General features: G+C 43.5%; 2 non-coding genes across 2 annotated transcripts; both read left to right on the top strand.

Annotated features, from left to right (window-relative positions):
- The first annotated feature begins 2 nt into the window (after positions 1–2).
- On the top strand, positions 3–75 carry trnaa-agc (transfer RNA alanine (anticodon AGC)). Its single transcript has one exon. It is a non-coding gene; the product is annotated as a tRNA-Ala (tRNA).
- A 1,308-nt stretch (positions 76–1,383) lies between these two features.
- Positions 1,384–1,456, top strand: trnaa-agc (transfer RNA alanine (anticodon AGC)). The gene has a single exon. It is a non-coding gene; the product is annotated as a tRNA-Ala (tRNA).
- The last annotated feature ends 20,711 nt before the right edge of the window (positions 1,457–22,167 follow it).

The raw sequence follows: 22,167 nt of genomic DNA, 5'->3' as shown, positions 1-22,167 counted from the left end.
CAGGGGGATTAGCTCAAATGGTAGAGCGCTCGCTTAGCATGCGAGAGGTAGCGGGATCGATGCCCGCATCCTCCAATTATTTAGTTTGGTTCAATCAGCACACATTGTTGTTGTAGCTCTGGACTGATTCAAAATCGGCCTATCGGTAGACGATGCTATCACGGCTGCTAATAACATATTAGGCTAAGTAGTGTTTTATACTATGTACTTTCAATTGTTTTGAGTTGATGACATATTTCTCATGCAGTGTTTTAATAGGATTATTTAGGGACAGTTCAAAAGTTACTGGGTGACTGGGGGCTTGTAACTCTCAAACTCTAGGGGTGTTTCTCCAAACATACTACCATGCTCCGATTGTATTCTCCACTACATTCTCTTGAGTACGTTCTTGTGAGGACGACAGTGAGGAGAATGCATAAAACAATACATTTAAGAAGCACTCGCACTCCCCCTACTATATTACCTCACGCTTCACCGCCCCATTCACTGAACCTCCTTCCAGCCAGGACAATGTCAACAATAGACGAAACAAGATATACACAAAGCAAACGTTTGACTTCATTATTATCAGCTATATATGTGAATCGTAATATTTTAGCTAGCCAGATAGTTAAACAGGAAAAAATGACCGAAAACGAATATTAGGAGGAGCCCTTGTCATAATGGCTTTGCGATATGTTGGACAGCCTTCTTCTCGCTACTAAACAGGTCCTAATATCTTAGTCTGCGTGCCAGTTCGTTCTCTCCTTTGCCTTTGTTGTGGCACGCAGAAACACACTGGAATTTAGGAAATCCCACCAAACCACCTAATTATTACTTAAATAAGGGCCAAATTCTGTGGTCGCTTGGGGTAATGCAACAATCCCCTTTCGTTATCACATGTAGGCACATGTGTAGTTTATGAGACAGATCTTTGATTTAGTAGCTGTTCATTTGTTAGTAAATGTTGGGAGCTGTGCCTCTATTTATTCTACTGGAAGGCTGTCCTCTCCTCTGCTTACAGTAGAAAGGCCTTGGACCGACCCACTGAGACGCAGTGAGCATAAGAACGACAAAAGACAGGAAAACAGTGACCATGTTCGGGCCACTAACATGCATTTATTTCCCCACGATCATCTGATTCTGATGTTATTCCACAGACAGCCAGCAGGGGGAACTCCAGACTCACAAGTTTTTCTGCTAACCCCAAACTCACTAACCATACAATACAACTATTTCCACCACTAGGCTTACAGCAGTCACTGCTTCAACCGTTACTGAACTACCATGAAAAATACTTTTAGACAGCTGAAGCAAGCATACTTTATCAAAAGTATCCTTTCTAGTTGACGAGGGATTTGGCAATGCGGTCATTGAGATTTCATACTTCCTATTGGATGCACAGGGGGATTAGCTCAAATGGTAGAGCGCTCGCTTAGCATGCGAGAGGTAGCGGGATCGATGCCCGCATCCTCCAATTATTTAGTTTGGTTCAATCAGCACACATTGTTGTTGTATCTCTGGACTGATTTAACTAATCGAAGGATAGTATCGATTCATGTAAAATAATTTAATTTAAATAAATTATTTGGAGTGAAAAACTTTTCATCTGACACTGACAATATAATAATATAATGCTGTGTAACTGAAGTGATCTGGTAAAATGTAATGGAGTAAAAGTAAGTTACTTCCTTCAGAAATTACTTGATTAAGATTACAAGTACAGCCCACAGAGAGTAACTAGAAATGTACTAGTTCCTCAAAAAATGTACTTAACTACGTGTAACGTGTTACTACCCACCTCTTCTGCCTTCTCCCTAGTTTTCAGCCATTAGCTTCGCCCACGACTACCTCACGTGAACTACAATCCTGACATTGTTTTAATGTTTAGAAACGTCAATAATCATCGCTTGCAGTACGGTTTTTGAAACACATGGCCCTTATCTTTTATCAGCAAGAAAGGATCCTTCAAATAAAAAAGATACACTTACTGTAGCAGTTTTGCACAGATCCATACCGCTATGGGTTCCTCCATCCGATGAAACTACACTTCCACTACACTTCCACTACACTTCCCAAGTTACGCTTACACAACGGTGTTTGGAGCATGCTAGATAGCTAATTAGCAAAGGTGGTAGCCTCTGTCTTCCGTAAACAAATGCTGCAACATGTAGATATGGTCATGTGGGAACACTAACCTTAACCCTATCAAGGTGTGTATCAATTTAACCTTTTGTTTTTAGAAAATCATTTCTCACTGATATGAAATATAAGGTCCTTATGCTTCCTAAACCGTAACAAAAGTGAGACTTGTTAATGTTCAGATTGGCTCTTAACAAAACTCCCCTGTACAGAAGACAATGACTGTTTAATGTAATGGAACAGAGAGTCATTGGTGGTTGTCCAACTTGATGTGTCATTAAAAAATATGCACCCCCCTCCCAATGTTAAACATATTCTCACATAACTCTCCCCTTGTAAAAAATGATATTAACTAAAATAATAATGATTACAACCACAAATAACAATAACTGTATTTAAAAATGTGGATATAGACTTTTTTGGGACAGTCGATGTCACGCAGGGCTACGGACGGATGAGCTCACTCTCTCTGCCTGTTTCATTACACTACGATCAGAGCCGACTGCAGACAGTGATCAGCTAGGGGAAATCAGATTTTCAGCATTTTGATGCTATATTTATGAACCTCAGAAATAAAAGATCCGGTAACGCATTAGGAGCCACTCCCTTTATATTGATAGTTAGCCTAGATCTGGAAAAATAATATACAGTGGGGGAAAAAAGTATTTGATCCCCTGCTGATTTTGTACGTTTGCCCACTGACAAAGAAAGGATCAGTCTATAATTTTAATGGTAGGTTTATTTGAACAGTGAGAGACAGAATAACAACAAAAATATCCAGAAAAACGCATGTCAAAAATGTTATAAATTGATTTGCATTTTAATGAGGGAAATAAGTATTTGACCCCCTCTCAATCAGAAAGATTTCTGGCTCCCAGGTGTCTTTTATACAGGTAACGAGCTGAGATTAGGAGCACACTCTTAAAGGGAGTGCTCCTAACCGCAGCTTGTTACCTGTAAAAAATACACCTGTCCACAGAAGCAATCAATCAATCAGATTCCACTCTCCACCATGGCCAAGACCAAAGAGCTCTCCAAGGATGTCAGGGACAAGATTGTAGACCTACACAAGGCTGGAATGGGCTACAAGACCATCGCCAAGCAGCTTGATGAGAAGGTGACAACATTTGGTGCGATTATTCGCAAATGGAAGAAACACAAAAGAACTGTCAATCTCCCTCGGCCTGGGGCTCCATGCAAGATCTCACCTCGTGGAGTTGCAATGATCATGAGAACGGTGAGGAATCAGCCCAGAACTACACGGGAGGATCTTGTCAATGATCTCAAGGCAGCTGGGACCATAGTCACCAAGAAAACAATTGGTAAAACACTATGCTGTGAAGGACTGAAATCCTGCAGCGCAATGTCCCCCTGTTCAAGAATACATATACATGCCCGTCTGAAGTTTGTCAATGAACATCTGAATGACTCAGAGGACAACTGGTGAAAGTGTTGTGGTCAGATGAGACCAAAATGGAGCTCTTTGACATCAACTCAACTCGCCGTGTTTGGAGGAGGAGGAATGCTGCCTATGACCACAAGAACACCATCCCCACCGTCAAACATGGAGGTGGAAACATTATGCTTTGGGGTTGTTTTTCTGCTAAGGGGACAGGACAACTTCACCGCATCAAAAGGACGATGAACGGGGCCATGTACTGTCAGATCTTGGGTGAGAACCTCCTTCCCTCAGCCAGGGCATTGAAAATGGGTCGTGGATGGGTATTCCAGCATGACAATGACCCAAAACACACGGCCAAGGCAACAAAGGAGTGGCTCAAGAAGAAGCACATTAAGGTCCTGGAGTGGCCTAGCCAGTCTCCAGACCTTATCTCATAGAAAATCTGTGGATGGAGCTGAAGGTTCGAGTTGCCAAACGTCAGCCTCGAAACCTTAATGACTTGGAGAAGATCTGCAAAGAGGAGTGGGACAAAATCCCTCCTGAGATGTGTGCAAACCTGGTGGCCAACTACAAGAAATGTCTGACCTCTGTGATTGCCAAGAAGGGTTTTGCCACCAAGTACTAAGTCATGCTTTGCAGAGGGGTCAAATACTTATTTCCCTCATTAAAATGCAAATCATTTTATAACATTTTTGACGTGTTTTTCTGGATTTTTTTGTTGTTATTCTATCTCTCACTGTTCAAATAAACCTACTATTAAAATTATAGACTGATCATTTCTTTGTCAGTGGGCAAACGTACAAAATCAGCAGGGGATCAAATACTTTTCCCCCCCACTGTACCTACCACTATTGTCACTATGAATGGTGCATAGAAGGCATGATAGAGAGTTATACCGGTAGACTATATTGACCTGTGGTATAGTAAGCACATGAAAAAGCATAGGTTAAAAGGGAAGTACCAAAACACCTAGATATAGTGGAGGTTCATCCAACCAGATGAGGAAATTTGTCTAGGATGGAAGAAATTATATAGTAAAACCTAGAAAAGGGCAAATGTAAACCAGGAAAAAAACGCACTACCCTCTCCTGTGCCCAATACAATAACCCACAACCCTCCCCAAAGCAAAAATAACAACATTTGACAACCCTCCCTATTTTGGACCACCCTCCCACCGGAGTTATTTTCAAACTGTCCCTTATGATTGATTTGCCATTGACTTGTTTTGGCATTGCATTCTTTTGGAATGATTACATCGTTGTGTACTGAGTTAGTGTTATATTTCACCACTAGATGGCAAGACCTGCCTATGATAAGATAAATTGCTAGACTGACAAGTAGTGGCAAGTAGTTTAAGGACTAAGGAGTGGAGGACACATCTCATTCAATAAAATCTGTGTAGGTTTCTCGTTTAAACAGTGACATTTTCATTTCAATTCTCAGATATTATTTTAGGTAATTAAAATCATTTCAGTACATTTTCGATGAAAAACTTTCAGTTTACAAATTTAATTTCAGTAGCCTAAATTCTCTGAATGGACTTGAAATGGATGGAATTGACCTCGGTCCTTTTAAGAGATAAATATTTGAACGCCTATCTAGCGAAGCTTGTCCTTGGGGAGTACAAGGGCCACTTGACAGCAGCTGGGTCACACACAGGGTTGTGTAGGTTATTGCCTAAATGTAATCAGTTACATTTACTAGTTACCTGTCAAAAATTGTAATCAGTAACGTAACTTTTGGATTACCCAAACTCAGTAATGGAATCTGATTACCTTCAGTTATTTTTATATTTCTTTCCCCTTAAGAGGCATTAGAAGAAGACCAAAATGTATGTTACCAATTTAACAACATCTATTGCAGGATAAATCAATGTTGAAGTTTACATAGGTGGCCATATATGGATGTTCATTTTTACTTTATAGGTTGGTTATGTAGGCCGTTGGACATAAACATCACACAACAATTGTGAAATCGCAAATTCAACAATGAGTGGTGAGTCCAAAAATGTCTTGTATGCTGATGCATAAATGATGTAATATGCCAGGGAGATATGTATACAGTAGCTAAGAAAGTACCCTAACCCGGTAGGCTGTCATTGTAAATAAGAATTTGTTCTTAACTGACTTACCTAGTTAAATAAAGGTTAAATAAAATAAAGTAAATAAATGTTGTGTAGTAAGCTGTTAGTAGCCCATGTGCCTCACCTTAATAATTTGGTCTATTTTTACCTCTTAATTTCTCCTACTGTTCTGACTTGGTGGTGCACATGTAGCCTATAACCTGTTTTTGAGAAATGTAATCATCGAATATTGTAAGAGCTTTCATTGTCTGTTTATATGCCCCCTTTATTTATCCTACTTCTGACTTGGCGTACAGGGTGAACACTGTAAGAACGGCCCATGTTCTGAATTCTGTCGCTGTACATTTCAAAAGTGCCGAACAAATAGTTATATTGACTACGTCCGTCCTGGCTCGCTCATCAATCCAAGATGGCGTAGCGGTCGGACGTGTGTTTGTCTTGTCCCGTGTAAATAGTCTGTTTTTCATTTTTTTCATATATATTTGAATCTCACTTTCCATCTACAAACTAAATATACTTTCGTGCAACCAGCCTCACCCATTCTTATTGTCAGACTCAATAGCCTTGGTTTCTCAAATGACTGCCTCGCCTGGTTCACCAACTACTTCTCAGAGTTCAGTGTGTCAAATTGGAGGGCCTGTAGTCCAGACCTCTGGAAGTCTCCATGGGGGTGAATCAGGGTTCAATTCTCTGGCCGACTCTTTTCTCTGTATATATTAATGATGTCGCTTTTGCTGCTGGTGATGATCTGATCCACCTTTACACAGACAACACCATTCTGTATATATCTGATCCTTCTTTGGACACTGTGTTAACAAACCTCCAAACGAGCTTCAATGCCATACAACAGTTTTCCGTGACCTCCAACTGCTCTTAAATGCTAGTAAAACTAAATGCATGCTCTTCAACCGATCGCTGCCCGCACCCGCCCGCCCGACTAGCATCACTACTCTGGACGGTTCTGACTTAGAATATGTGGACAACTACAAATACCTAGGTGTCTGGTTAGACTGTAAACTCTCCTTCCAGACTCACATTAAGCATCTCCAATCCCAATTAAATCTAGAACTGGCTTCCTATTTCGCAATCAAAGCCTCCTTCACTCATGCTGCCAAACACACCCTCATAAAACTGACTATCCTACCGATCCTTGACTTCAGCGATGTCATTTACAAAATAGCCTCCAACACTCTACTCAGCAAATTGGATGTAGTCTATCACAGTGCCCTCCGTTTTGTCACCAAAGCCCCATATACTAACCACCACTGCGACCTGTATGCTCTCATTGGCTGGCCCTCGCTACATATTCGTCGCCAAACCCACTGGCTCCATGTCATCTATAAGTCTTTGCTAGGTAAAGCCCCACCTTATCTCAGCTCACTGGTCACCATAGCAACACCCACCCGTAGCACGCGCTCCAGCAGGTATATTTCACTGGTCATCCCCAAACCCAACACCTCCTTTGGCCGCCTTTCCTTCCAATTCTCTGCTGCCAATGACTGGAACAAATTGCAAAAATCACTGAAGCTGGAGACTTATATCTCCCTCACTAGCTTTAAGCATTAGCTGTCAGAGCAGCTTACCGATCACTGCACCTGTACACAGCCCATCTGTAAATAGCCCACCCAACTACCTCATCTCCATATTGTTTTTTGTTGTTGTTGCTCTTTTACACCCCAGTATTTCTATTTGCACATCATCATCTGCACATCTATCACTCCAGTGTTAATGCTAAATTGTAATTATTTCGCCACTATGGCCTATTTATTGCCTTACCTCCCTTATCTTACTACATTTGCACACACTGTATATAGATTTTTCTATTGTGTTATTGACTGTACGTCTGTTTATCCCATGTGTAACTGTGTTGTGTAACGGCTGTCTGTGGAAGTAGACCAAGGTGCAGCAGAGGATGTGTTCATCATTAGAATTTTAATAGAACAACGTGAACACTATACAAAAAACAAGAAAACTGACAGCCAAAACAGTCCTGTCAGGTGCCAACACTAACAGAAACAATTACCCACAAAACCCAAAGGAAAAACATGCTCCTTATGTGTGACTCCCAATCAGCAACAACGAGCTTCAGCTGTGCCTGATTGGGAGCCACACACGGCCCAAAACAAAGAAATACAAAAACATAGAAAAAGGAACATAGAACGCCCACCCAATGTAACACCCTGGCCTAACCAAAATAAAGAACAAAAGCCCCTCTCTATGGCCAGAGCGTTACATGTTGTTGTTTTTGTCGCACTGCTTTGCTTTATCTTGGCCAGGTCGCAGTTGTAAATGAGAACTTGTTCTCAACTGGCCTACCAGGTTAAATACAGGTGAAATAAAAAATAAATAAAAATGTCATCGAAATTACGGATTGCCTGTTATATGCCATAGTTTGTACATTTCATTTGTCAGTAGAAACCACATTTGTTAAAGCAAGTCAGCCATATTAGTTAGGTTTTTTTAAAAGGCAGTAAATGAGGCAGAACTAACTGTTTCACTGCCAGACAAGGCTCCGCTGATAGACAGGTGTAGCAGTGTTATAGTGCAATTCATGTATTGTTTAGTGTTGTGTTGTGTAGTTGCTTTGCTGGCAATCATCCCACAATCATTTTTTTTGCCGCACCAAGATTTACATGCTAAAATTGCCACTGTATAGGCCTATTGTTTACCTTTTTGTTGGTGACACTTTGATATCTTGATAGTATGCAGCTGTTTAAAGGGCAATAACAAGAACAATCATCCCACAATCTCTGTTTTGTTAAAAAGCTGAGGGATGGGCCTGGAGAAACGTAAGTCCAAAAATGGATTCACATCAATGCGCTATGTAGAGATCAATAATATGTGACTACACCACTGCTGCCATCTTTACCTCCAAGCGTTTATTCAAGTTGGATAACTTTGGATGCCGACAGCAGTCGCACCATTAGAAAACATAGCTTAGACTGTAGCCTACAAAAGCCTATTCCTGCTCTTTTTCCTGCGATCCATCAAACACATTTAGAGTGTCATCATAGTGGTCTTTGAATTAAGTTCAGACTCGCTCACGTTGAACAAATTTAAACTTACGCCTTTTTCCAATGCTGATTTGAATGTAATTGAGAAAACAGAGAAGTGTCAAAGATTTAAAGGTAATCCTTGAAGTAATCATCTACTTTTTCAATTTTCAAAAGTATCTGTAATCTGATTACAATATTTTTGCTGGTAACGTAACGGATTACAGTTCCTGGATTTTTGTAATCCCTTACATTTAACTGATTACATATAATTAAATGTAATCTGTTATGCACTCACACACACACACGCACACACACACACACACACAACTCCCCTATGCTTGAAAAGTTGTGTTTCTCCATCTCTGACTGAGCTTCCATAGTCAGTTAGTCTGCACTGCAGGTGTATTTAAGAAGGCAAGCAAGGTTTCTCTCGCTCTCCCTCATATGAGTATGGCTGGCTCCATTTGCTGAGTGGCCCATACTTACAGTTAATAGCAATGCAGTAACAGCTCCTAAACAAACATTTTACTCCTTGCTAAAATCCGACCCACACGCACGCACACACACACACCCCGCTGCCTCTCTCTCTCTTTCTCCCTCGCTCCCTTGTTCCCTCTCTCTCTCACAGAAGACATTAACCACAGAGACCCTAAGCTGTGCACTGTAGGAGATAGCCTCCTCAGCCTCTGGGCCCTCTCTCCACCTCATCACCCTTACACTCCTCCTTTCCTTAGCATTCTTTCACTTTCCTTTCTCTCTCTTCTCTTTCCACAGCTCCACCACTTCATATTCCTGAATGTGTGCGTGTGTGTGTGTGTGTGTGTGTGTGTGTGTGTGTGTGTGTGTGTGTGCGTGCATGTGCATCTATGTGAGTGTGTGGTCACTATGGTCTTGTTTCAGTAAGCGTATTAGTGTAGAACCCACCTGAGCCCCGCACTCACACACACATTTTGTGAAAATCTCTCTTTCTCTATCTGCCATTCTCTCTCTCTCTCTCTCTCTCTCTCTCTCTCTCTCTGGGACTGTATGATGTCATGTCTCTCCCCCTGTCCCAAGGGACAATAACCAATTACCCAAAGTGCTCTGTCCCCCATCTTACCTCTCCCTGCCCCCTCCCAAACATTTGACCTATCACCTTGCCATAATCTGTGGAGCGACACCTCCCTCCGACACCTTAGATGATGTGTGTGTGTACTTGTGAGTGTGTGTAGGTTCATATATAACAGTAATAAGAATAATACATTTAATTTGTATAACGCTTTTCATTACAGATTTATCTCAAAGCTCTTCTGATTTATTTAAAAAATATACACTGAGTGTACAAAACATTAGGAACTACTGCTATTTCCATGACGTAGACTGACCGGGTGAATCCAGGGGAAAGCTATGATCCCTTATTGATGTCACTTGTTAGATCCACTTCAATCAGTGTAGATGAAGTGGGGGAGACAGGTTGAAAATGGATTTTTAAGCCTTGAGACAATTGAGACATGGATTGTGTATGTATGCCATTCAGAGGGTGAATGGGCAAGAAAAAGATTATGTGCCTTTGAACGGGAGTATGGTAATAGTTGCCAGGCGTACTGGTTTGTGTCAAGAACTGCAACGCTGCTTGGTTTTTTGCTCGCAACAGTTTCCTGTGTGTATCAAGAATGGTCCACCACCCAAGAGACATCGAGCCAACTTGACACAACTCTGGGAACATTGGAGTCAACATGGGCCAGCATCCCTGTGGAACGCTTTCGATCCTGTCGATCCTGTAGTTGACTGGTAGCCAGTGGAGTTGGGCCAGGATCGGGTTGATGTGATCTGACTTCTTGGTCCTGGTCAGGACCCTGGCAGCACTGTTCTGATTAGTTGAAGCCTCTGTTGTAAATTGGCTAGGAGGCCCCAAACAGTGCATTGTTGATCCAAGAGAATATGAAGTGGTGGATGAGTTTCTCTGCATCTGCTCGGGTGAGGGATAGTATGGCCCAGGCAATGTTTTTAATACAGAAAGTTATGTTTTACAAACTTGATTCCTAGGTTGGTGACTCCTACTGGTGTGTGTGTGTTTGCGTATGAGTCACCTGGCGAGGTCACACACCCACATTCACATAAGTGAGTGACAGCCTTGCTCCAGCTGGATGTTGTTATGTGAGAATGTCAGGGGCCACAGGACAATAAATCACCATGCCCAGTGGTTTAGAGGCAACACCCAGAGAGAGAGAGTACAACATAAAACACCAAGTAATGCATACAACCACCTAAAAATAAGCAATTCCCAAACATTCCTTAACAAAGCCAGAGTCACACCCAAGTCTGTTTCACCTGTCTTTGTGCTTGTCTCCACCCCCCACCAAGTGTCTCCCATCTCCCCTCATTATCCACTGTGTATTTATACCTGTGTTCTCTGTTTGTCTGTTGCCAGTTTGTTTTGTTCGTCAAGCCTATCAGCGTTTTTACCCTTGCTCCTGTCTTTTCTATAGTTCCTGTTTTCTAGTTTTCCCGGTTTTGATCATTCTGCCTGCCCAGACCCTGAGACTGCCTGCCATTCTGTACCTTTCGGACTCTGACATGTTCCTTCACGGACTATCGAAGGTGGTCAAAGATGAACTTGCAGCCCGGGAGCCGCCCATGGACCTTGACTCCCTCATAGCCTTGACCATCTGGATCGATGGGCGGGTTCGAGAATGTAGGAGGGTGAGGGAATCTGTACCCTATCGCCCTCGTTCGCCCTCAATTCCCACCTCGCCTCCAAAGAATCCCGGAGATCCCTGAAGTCTACATGTCCGAGTGAAACCGACGCCACCCGATTTCTCTCGGGAATCACAGAGGGCTGCCAACTCACCTCCTTCGGAGTCCAGGCACCTGGGCAGGACTAGATTGACTCCGGCTGAGTGCTTACGCCGACTCCACACCCAGAGCTGTCTATATTGTGGAGCTACGGGACATTTCGTAGCTACCTTTCATTAAAAAACCAGGCTCTGGTGGGCCTTACGGAGAACTTTTCCTCTCCCCTTACTCGCACCCCTTTCCATGCCATCCTGCTGTGGGGGAACCAGTCAAAATCTCTCCGGGTGCTCATCAACTCTGGGGCTGATGAGAGTTTTTTGGACACTACCCTGGCATCCAAGCTGGGCATCTCCACTCAGCCCCTCTCCATTCCCATAGACGTTAGAGTGCTGGACGGTTGCTCTATAGGCTGAGTCACTCACAATACCACTCCCATCAACCTACGAGTGTCAGGGAACCACAGGGAGGCAATCCAATTTATACTGATTAAGTCTCCTCAGGTTCCTGTGGTATTGGGATTATATTGGTCCCAGACTACGTCCAGGGTGCAGCTGCAACGTTTCCTGGAATTCTCCAACTTTTACCACCGCTTAATCTGGGGTTACAGCACCCTTGCTTCCCCCCTGTCTGCACACACCTCTCCCAAGGTTCCATTTACGTGGGCCCCAGCTACTGACTGGGTGTTCCGGGATCTCAAACACCGTTTCACCACAGCTCCCATCTTGGTTCATCCTGACCCGTCCCGCCAGGTCGTGGTGGAGGCCGATGCTTCGGATGTCGGAGTGGGGGCTGTCCTGTCCCAGCGTTCTGCCCTGGACCTCAAGTTACATCCCTGCACCTTCTTCTCCCATCGCCTCAACGCCACGGAGAGGAACTACGATGTGAGGAATTGTGAGCTTCTCGCGGTGAAGATGGCGTTGGAGGAGTGGAGGTACTGGCTGGAGGGGGCGGAACAGCCGTTCATTGTGTGGACTGACCTTAAGAACCTGGAATATCTCCGCACCGCCTAGCGTCTCAATTCTAGGCAAGCTAGGTGGGCCCTGCTCTTCAGCCGGTTCAACTCTTCCTTCTCCTACTGACCAGGATACAAGAACATCAAGCCGGATGTGCTGTCATGCCGCTACAACCTCGGACCCCGAGACAATACTTCCCACCTCGTGTCTGGCGATGGCACTCAGCTGAAGGATAGGGAAGCACGTCCATCAGCCGAAACCTGGGGGGGCAGATAACCTGATGTTTGTACCTTACGCTGTCCGCTCCTTGTTCCTGGAGTGGGCCCACCCACCCAGGCTCCCGTCGGACCCTGGCCTTTGTGCGGCAACGCTTTTGGTGGCCTACCATGGTCCCAGACATCTCCGCGCTCATCGCCACCTGCACGCTCATTGGGTCGTCGGCCAGCCTGTCCTCCGGGTTCCACCCCCTGTCCCACAGCCAGTCGGAGCAAGCCAACCAAGACTTGGAAACGACTTATCGCTGCCTGGTCTCCGCCAACCCCACCATCTGGAGCCAGCAATGGGTCAAATAGTGTGGGTCAAATACGCCTGCAGCACCCTTCCTTGCTCTGCCACGGGTCTCTCGCCCTTTGAGTGTTCCCTGGGCTATCAGCCCCCGCTATTCCCTGAGCAAGAGGAAGAGGTCAGCATACCTTTGGCCCACATATCGTCCGCCCCTGTCGTCGTGCCTGGAAGAGAGCCCGGTCGGCCCTTCTGAAGACCATCTCCAGGTATCGACGACAAGCGGACCGCCACCGGACCCCGGACCATTTTGCCTGCCCTTACCCTGAGCCAGTCTGCCGTTCTGTACCTTGCCCCACCACACTGGATTATTGACCTCTGCCTGCCCTGACCCTGAGACTGCCTGCCGTTCTGTACCTTTTAGACTCTGATCTGGATTACTGACCTCTGCCTGCCCTTAACCTGTCGTTTTGCCTGCCCCCCGTTCTAGTAATACACTTTTGTTACTTCGACATTGTCTGCATCTGGGTTTTCCCTAAAACGTGATATACAGAGATATTAACCTAGATAAGAGTTCCCTAAGCAAGCTGGTCCTGGGGCTCTGTTCACAAACACAAACAGACTCCACAGGTCCCCAGGACAGCAACACAGTTAGACCCAACCAAATCATGAGAAAACAAAAATATAATTACTTGACACATTGGAAATAATTGCCAAAAAAACAGAGCAAACTGGAATACTATTTGTACACAGAGTACACAGTGGCAGAATACCTGACCATTGGGATTGACCCAATATTAAGGAAAGCTTTGACTATGTACAAACTCAGTGAGCATGGCCTTGCTATTGAGAGAGGCCGCCGTAGGCAGACCTGGCTCTCAAGAGAAAATAGGCTATGTGCACACTGCCCACAAAATGAGGTGGAAACAGAGCTGCACTTCCTAACATCCTGCCAAATGTATGGCCATATTAGAGACACATATTTCCCTCAGATTACACAGACCCACAAAAAAATCCTAAACAAATTCAGTTTTGATCAACTCCCATATCTATAGGGTGAAATACCACAGTGTGTCACCACAGCAACAATATTTGTGACCTGTTGCCACAAGAAAAGGGCAACCACTGAAGAACAAAAAACATATTTAGGTTTTTTTATTTTCTCTTTTCTACTTTAACTATTTGCACATCGCTATAACACTGTACATAGCCATAATATGACATTTGAAATGTCTCTATTTCTTTTTAACTTTTGTGAGTGTAATGTTTACTGTAAATTATGTATTGTTTATTTCACTTTAGTTTATTATCTATTTCACTTGCTTTGGCAATGTAAACATATGTTTCCCATGCCAATAAAGCACTTTGAATTGATTTTGAGAGAGACAAATGATTTTAGAGAGAGACTGTAGTTGAATGGGACTGTAGTAGATTGGGACTGTAGTACTGTAGAATGCAGTGCCGTGTATTCATGGATGCCAAGGGAAGCCAGGCTTCCCCAAATATTTTATGTTTCTGGTCTGCTTGTGTTGTTGTCCTACAGTAGCTAGCTTGCTAAATCAGCGTTTTCCTAAGCCATGGATGGAGATGGGGATTTGGACTTGTGGTTTTGACTTATGTAATTCTCTGTACAGGCCAATGGTTATGACGGCGATTCTGATCTAACAATACATTTATATATGTTGTGCAACTGGCCTGAGACAATTGAAGTTCAATATGTATCTTAGATGTAGTAGTAGGTTCACGTTAACTAGCTAGCCAACTTAGCTGGTGCATTGTTACCCATGGGAGGAAGTAGCTAGCAAGCATTTTAACTAGGTAGCCTATGACAACAAAAACTAAAAGTGTAGCGTTTGACAGAGCCATAGACCATTCTGCCAACATGAAAGAGAGGAGGCATGGCATTGGTGTTCAGCTAGTCTACAAGTAGGGTGAGACAAAATAATGTTCTACTTGTGCGTGCACGCACATACACAGATACAGAAATCTGAAATTTAGCAGCATTGATTGGAAAATCTGCACTAAGTAGTTTTTGGTATCTTGAAGTTTGTTTTCACTGCATTGTAGCCTAGTTGATTTGATGATGTTTAAATGTTTAAGTTGAAATGGTGCTGGAGTAACAGAGGCAGGGCTCTTGTTGTCTTTGTGCTGACATGCGGTAACTCTGTGGTTCTAAATCAGTAGTTGTTTAGTAAACTGTTGAAAGCATTAACTTCCTTGACTATGCATTAGGTCGTGTAACTGTTTGCTACATCCAATATTTGCTTTGTGGACTCTACCGGACATATGTTGCGCTCCAGTTTTGTGTGACTGTTGTCTTTTTATTGTCTCGGCCTTATTGTATATCACGGTGTAATATAAACAAATGGGTTATAAAGGAAACAATTGCAATTATCACAACATACAGTGCATTCAGAAAGTATTCAGAACCCTTAACTTTTTCCACATTTTGTTACGTTACAGCCTTATTCTAAAATTGATAAAATTTTCCCTCATCAAGCGACACACAATACCCCATAATGACAAAGCAAAAACAGGTTAGACTTTTTTTTACCCGGAAATGTCACATTTGCATAAGTATTCAGACCATTTACTCAGTACTTTGTTGAAGCACCTTTGGCAGCGATTACATATTTGAGTGTTCTTGGGTATTACGCTACAATCTTGGCACACCAAAGAGTTTAATCTTGGTTTCATCAGACCAGAGAATCTTGTTTCTCATGGTCTGAGAGTCCTTTAGGTGCCTTTTGGCAAACTCCAAGCGGGCTGTCATGTGCATTACGGGCTGTCATGTGCCTTCCGTCTGGCCACTCTACCATAAAGGCCTGATTTGTGGAGTGCTGCACAGATAGTTGTCCTTCTGGAAGGTTCTCCCATCTCCACAGAGGAACTATGGAGCTCTGTCAAAGTCACCATCGTGTTCTTGGGCACCTCCCTTACCAAGGCCCTTCTCCTCCGATTGCTCAGTTTGGCCAGGCGGCCAGCTCTAGGAAGAGTCTTGGTGGTTCCAAACTTCTTCCATTTAAGAATGATGGAGGCCACTGTGTTCTTAGGGATCTTCAATGCTACAGACATTTTTGGTACCCTTCCCCAGGTCTGTGCCTCGACACAATCCTGTCTCAGAGCTCTTCGGACAATTCCTTCAACCTCATGGCTTGGTTTTTGCTCTGCCATGCACTCAATCAATCAATCAATCAATCAATCAATCAATCAACTTAATTTATAAAGTCCTTTTTACATCATCAGATGTCACAAGGTGCTATACATAAACCCAGCCTAAAACCCCAAACAGAAAGCAATGCAGATGTAGAAGCATGGGGGCTAAGAAAAACTCCCTAGAAAGGCAGGAACCTAGGAAGAAACCTAGAAAGGAACCAGGCTCTGAGGGGTGGTAAATCCTCCTCTGGCTGTGCCGGGTGGAGATTATAAGCGTACATGGTTGTTCAAAGAGCCAGGTTGTTCTTCAAGATGTTCAAACGGTCATAGATGACCAACAGGGTCAAATAATAATCACAGTGGTTGTAGAGGGTTCATTAGGCCAGTACCTCAGGAGTAAATGTCAGTTGGCTTTTCATATCCATGCATTCAGAGGTCGAGACAGCAGGTGGGGTAGAAAGAGAGAGAGTCGAAAACAGCAGGTCCGGGACAAGGTAGCACATCTGGTGAACAGGTCAGGGTTACATAGCTGCAGGCAGAACAGTTGAAACTGGAGCAGCAGCATGACCAGGTGGACTGGGGTCAGCCAGGAGTCATCAGGCCAGGTAGTCCTGATGCATGGTCCTAGGGCTCAGGTCCTCCGGGTGGGGAGGGAGAGAGGGCGAGCTTTAGGCTACTGGCAAAACAGACAATGTATCAATAACCGCGATTGAAAGACTGGGAATTCACACAGGACACCAGGTAAGATAGGAGAATTACACCAGATATAGACTGACCTTATCCCCCGGTACATAGACAATTGCAGCATTGATACTGGCGGTTTTGAGCCCGAGGGTGCTCAAAACCGGACAGGAAGATCACGCCATTGACTCAACCCACTCAAGTGACGCACCTCTCCTAGGGATGACATGGAAGAGCACTAGTAAGCCATTGACTCAGCCCCCATAATAGGGTCAGAGGCAGAGAACCAAGTGGAGAGATTGCCATTGACCTTCACACCCCTGGGCCAGACTACACTCAATCATAGGCCCTACTGAAGATATGAGTCTTCAGTAAAGACTTAAAGGTCGAGACCGAGTCTGCAACCCTCTCATGGATAGGCAGACCATTCCATAAAAATGGAGCGCTATAGGAGAAAGCCCTGCCTCCAGCTGTTTGCTTAGAAATGTATGGCAGGACCAAATCGGAGAGATAGGTAGGAGCAAACCCATGTAATCCTTTGTAGGTTAGCAGTAAAACCTTGAAATCAGCCCTAGCCTTAACAGGAAGCCAGTGTAGAGAGGCTAGCACTGGAGTAATATGACACAATATTTTGGTTCTAGACAAGATTCTAGCAGCCGTGTTTAGCACTTACTGAAGTTTATTTCATGCTTTATCTGGGTAGCCATAGAGTAGAGCTTTGCAGTAGTCTAATCTAGAAGTGACAAAAGCATGGATGAGTTTTTCTGTACCATTTTATTACCCCCCAAAAAGCATATTTTTGCAGCGTTACAAAGATGGAAAAAAGCAGTCCTTTTTATTCTTGATATTTTCATCAAAAAAGAGATCAGGGTCCAGAGTAATGCTGAAGTCACAGTTTAATTTGAGACGCTGTACAACCATCAAGATTAATTGTCAGATCCGACAGCAGATACATTTGTTTCTTGGGACCGGGAACTAGCATTTCTGTTTAGTCCGAGTTCAAAAATTAAGCATTTGCCACCATCCACTTCCTTATGTCTAAACCACAGGCTTCCAGGGTAGGACATGTTGGGGTTTCACCATGTTTCATTGAAATGTACAGATGTGTGTCATCTGCATAGCAGTGGAACTTGTGTTTCCGAATGACATCACCAAGAGGTAGAATATATAGTGAAAAAAATAGTGGTCCTAAAACGGAACCTTGAGGAACACCGAAGCGTACAATTGATTTGTCAGAGGACAAACCGTCCACAGAGACAAACTGATATCTTTCTGACAGATAAGATCTAAACCAGGCAAGAACTTGTCTGTGTAGACCAATTAGTGTTTCCAATCTCTCCAAAAGTATGTAGTGATCGATGGTGTCAAAAGCAGCACTAAGGTCTTGGAGCACGAGGACAGATGCAGAGCCTTGGTTTGACGCCATTACAGTTTTCCACAATTGTTTAAACACAAAAAGACAAAAACGCATGCCAAATGTAAGAAAAAAGACATTAGGCTGCATCCTGCCTCCTATTTTGGTCTGGCCACAGCACCTCATCTACATCACAAGCCATGTTCTCCCTGGCTAAACAGCAGGGAAAGGATCTTCTGGAGTGACGGATCCAGCCGCCGAAAGCCCCCACATCAACTTCACCACATGCATCCTCCATTGCCTGGAGAAGAGGCATGCGTGCGAGGGGATGGCGGTCATACACCTTCCATCGCCGTGCCGGAAAAAAACTCTTCAATTGGGTTTAGGAATGGTGGGAGGTATAGAATATGGTGGGAGGTATAGAACAATAAATTGTGGGTGGTCGATGAACCAGTTGTGGACCAGAGCAGCCCGGTGGAAACTCACGTCGTCCCAGATGACAACATACCTGGGCTGCTCTGGTCCACCCCTCTGCTCGGCTGGAATGAGGATGCCATGTAGTGTGTCCAGGAATGTGATGAGAAGGGCGGTGTTGTAGGGACCAAGGTTGGCATGGTGATGGAGGACGCCTTGCTGGCTAACGGCTGCGCACATGGTGATATTCCCCCCACGCTGTAAAGGAAAATTCACAATGGCACGGTGGCCAATAATGTTCCGTCCCCGTACCCTTCTTTTGGCTAGGTTGAAGCCAGCCTCAATGTAAATATAAACGCTGAATTGCAGCGGCATCCAGCTCCAAGACTCTCTGAAACAGACAGCAAGTCAATATGTGACATAGACCTAGAGCAGTCAATATGGTGAGACACAATACACTAGATTACAGTACTGTAATGTGTCTATACAGTGCTGATATGATAGTAAATTCACAGTATAGTACTTACTTGCACACATTTATAGTGCTGTTCTTTAACCCTATCCGAGTTTCGCTCAAATGGCACCCTGTAGACCTGTTTCATCCGGATTCGGTTGCGCTGTAATACACGGTCCAATGTAGACAAGCCCACCTGGTGAATGTTATTGAATATTGTGTTGTCTGCAATTATGTGGTTCTGGATTTCTCGTAGTCTAATGGTATTGTTTGCCACCACCATGTTTACAATAGCGGTCTCCTGTTCTGGTGTGAGCAGCCGGTGTCTTCCACCATGGCCTGGCCGGCTCTCAGTTCTGCAGAAGATCCACAAATATATGATTGGTTACAGTAAAATAAAATAATACATTTTCTTTCAATATGAAATTAAATTACTGTAACATTGTCCAACAATCACTGAGTAACATAGACCTACTGATATGTCGGACTGCAGTATACTACAGTATACATACATAAAGAGCATAGTGTAAATGGTAGGTAACTTACCGGTTCTCATTTCTGAATGTATGGATGATAGATGCAACCGTGTAGCGGCTCAGGTTGGGCTGAACTCTCTGCCCAGCCTCCCTCATACTCAATCCATGGTTGAGCACAACCAATGTGGCCCTGATCTCATCTGAGACAACTGTCCTTCCTCGTCCTCTTACTCTCACTCTTACCTCTCACTCTCACTCTCACTCTCACTCACTCACTCTCACTCTCACTCTCACTCCTTCACCTCTAGCTCTTGCTTCACCATTGACTTCCATTTTCCTCCAAAACAGGTGAGCTCATCTGTGGCCTTTTATAGTGCTAAAGCTTCTAAGTGAACAATTCAGCAACTAGTGTTTACACCTGTGTGGAGTGGGTGTTGCCAATTGGTATATAGAGCTTGGCATTGTGATTGGCTTTGCTTTCCAAAGGCACTAATGAGATATTATTTTTGAATGTTGTGCCTAATGTAAAGAACTGTGTGTAGTGTTTTGCAAAAAGTGTGATATAGAATTGAGAACTGAGTGTAAAGCAGGAATTGTGCTTGCAATTTTGCGGACTTGGTTCAGGGATTTGGTACATGAGTTTCAGGTTTCGGTGATTGCGTTTCAAGTTCCAATTTAAGTGTGTAAACAATTGGGAAAAACTGTAAAAGGTAATTAACCACCTTCAAGAGTGCAGTCTCAGTGCGGTGATGGGGTCTAAAACCAGACTGAAGCGTTTTGTATACATTATCTGTCTTCAGGAAGGCAGTGAGTTTTTTTTTTAAATTGAGAGGAATGAGAGAATTGATCTAGGCTGATAGTGTTTTTTACATTTTCCAGGACAAGGTTGGTTTTTTTCAAGAGAGGCTTTAATACTGCCACTTTTAGTGAGTTTGGTACACATCCGGGGGTTAGGGAGCCATTTATTATGTTCAACATAGGAGGGCCAAGCACAGGAAGTAGCTATTTCAGTAGTTTAGTTGGAATAGGGTCCAATATGCAGCTTGAAGGTTTAGAGGCCATGACTATTTTCATGAATGTGTCAAGAGATATAGGATTTAAAAAACTTGAGTGTCTCCATCGATCCTAGGTCCTGGCAGTTCTATGCTGACTCAGGACAACTAGGCTTTGGAGAAATACGCATATTCAAAGAGGACTCCGTAATTTGTTTTCTAATGATAATGATTTTTTTGTCAAAGAAGTTAATGAATTCATCACTGCTGAAGTGAAAGCCATCCTCTCTTGGGGAATTATGCTTTTTAGTTAGCTTTGCTTTAGATAGCTTTGCTTTTTTGTTAGCTTTACTGTCAACTGTAGGACCTTATATAGACAGGTGTGTGCCTTTCCAAGTCATGTCCAATCAATTGAATTTACCACAGTTGTAGATACAGCTCAAGGATGATCAATGGAAACAGGATGCACCTGAGCTCAATTTGGAGTGTCATAGCAAAGGGTCTGAATACTTCAGTAAATCAAGTATTTCAGTTTTTAATTTTTATAAATTAGCAAACATTTCTAAGAACATGTTTGCCCTTTGTCATTGTGGGGTATTGTGTGTAGTTTGTTGAGAGAAAAAAATATTTAATCAATTTTAGAATAAGGCTGTAACGTAACAAAATGTGGAGAAAGTCATGCGGTCTGAATACTTTCCGAATGCGCTGTAGGTTGTAATATGGCTTTTTTACTGGCTTGGCTTGACTTCCCCACTGATTTTACTACTACTGTTAGAATGTGACTGGTAGAATGTGACATCACTTTGGCACCCACAATGACATCAGAAAGGTTTAACTTCCCCTCGGCGCTTACAGTTTTTCATTGGCTGAACATTTCTGAAAGCACGGACAATAAAACACATTTTTGATGGTTCTTGAAATTGATGAGTTTCTGTAAGCATTAATGTGTAATAGGGCATCATGGATGAATCACTCTGGGGGAATTATTTAGGGTGAATTGTCTCTATGTGATGTGAGTGCGTTTCTCTGTGTAAACCCCAGAGCTTTGTGTGGATGAGGGAGAAGGGTTAGCTCTCTCTAACCACAAAGAACATTTCCCACTTAGCAGAGGTTGCCAACAGGTCTAGGTGACGGGAGGGTTTCGAGGCAGCGTGGCATGACTTGAGGCTTTGATGCTCACACACACACACACACACACACACACACACACACACACACACACACACACACACACACACACACACACACACACACACACACAGACACACAGACACTTGGCCACTATGTGCCACCATCGGGATCACCCTCAACCTCCCTCTCTGACCTTCTGCCCATATGTACCCCTGCCTCTCCCCCAGTCAAGCAGAATGCCCTGGCTGGCTCACTCAGATAAAGCTTTGGGTGTCTCTGGCCTGGGTTCAGAGAGATAGAGGTCCCATAGTGAGAGAACGGGAGGCTTGTTCTGTGTCCATTATTCTGACTGACTGCTTTCTAGAATGTGACTGTAGTACAATGTGAATGTAGTACAATGTGACTGTAGTATAATATGACTGTAGTAGAATGTGACTGTAGTAGAATGTGACTGTAGTAGAATTTTTTATTTTATTTTATTTCACCTTTATTTAACCAGGTAGGCAAGTTGAGAACAAGTTCTCATTTACAATTGCGACCTGGCCAAGATAAAGCAAAGCAGTTCGACAACATACAACAACACAGAGTTACACATGGAGTAAAAACAAACATACAGTCAATAATACAGTACAAAAATAAGTCTATATACAATGTGAGCAAATGAGGTGAGATAAGGGA

Source organism: Salmo trutta, chromosome 13 (assembly GCF_901001165.1).
Source record: "Salmo trutta chromosome 13, fSalTru1.1, whole genome shotgun sequence".
NCBI classification, from domain to species: Eukaryota; Metazoa; Chordata; class Actinopteri; order Salmoniformes; family Salmonidae; genus Salmo; species Salmo trutta.
Note: the sequence above shows the minus strand (reverse complement) of the source record. Positions and strands in the feature narration are given on the sequence as shown.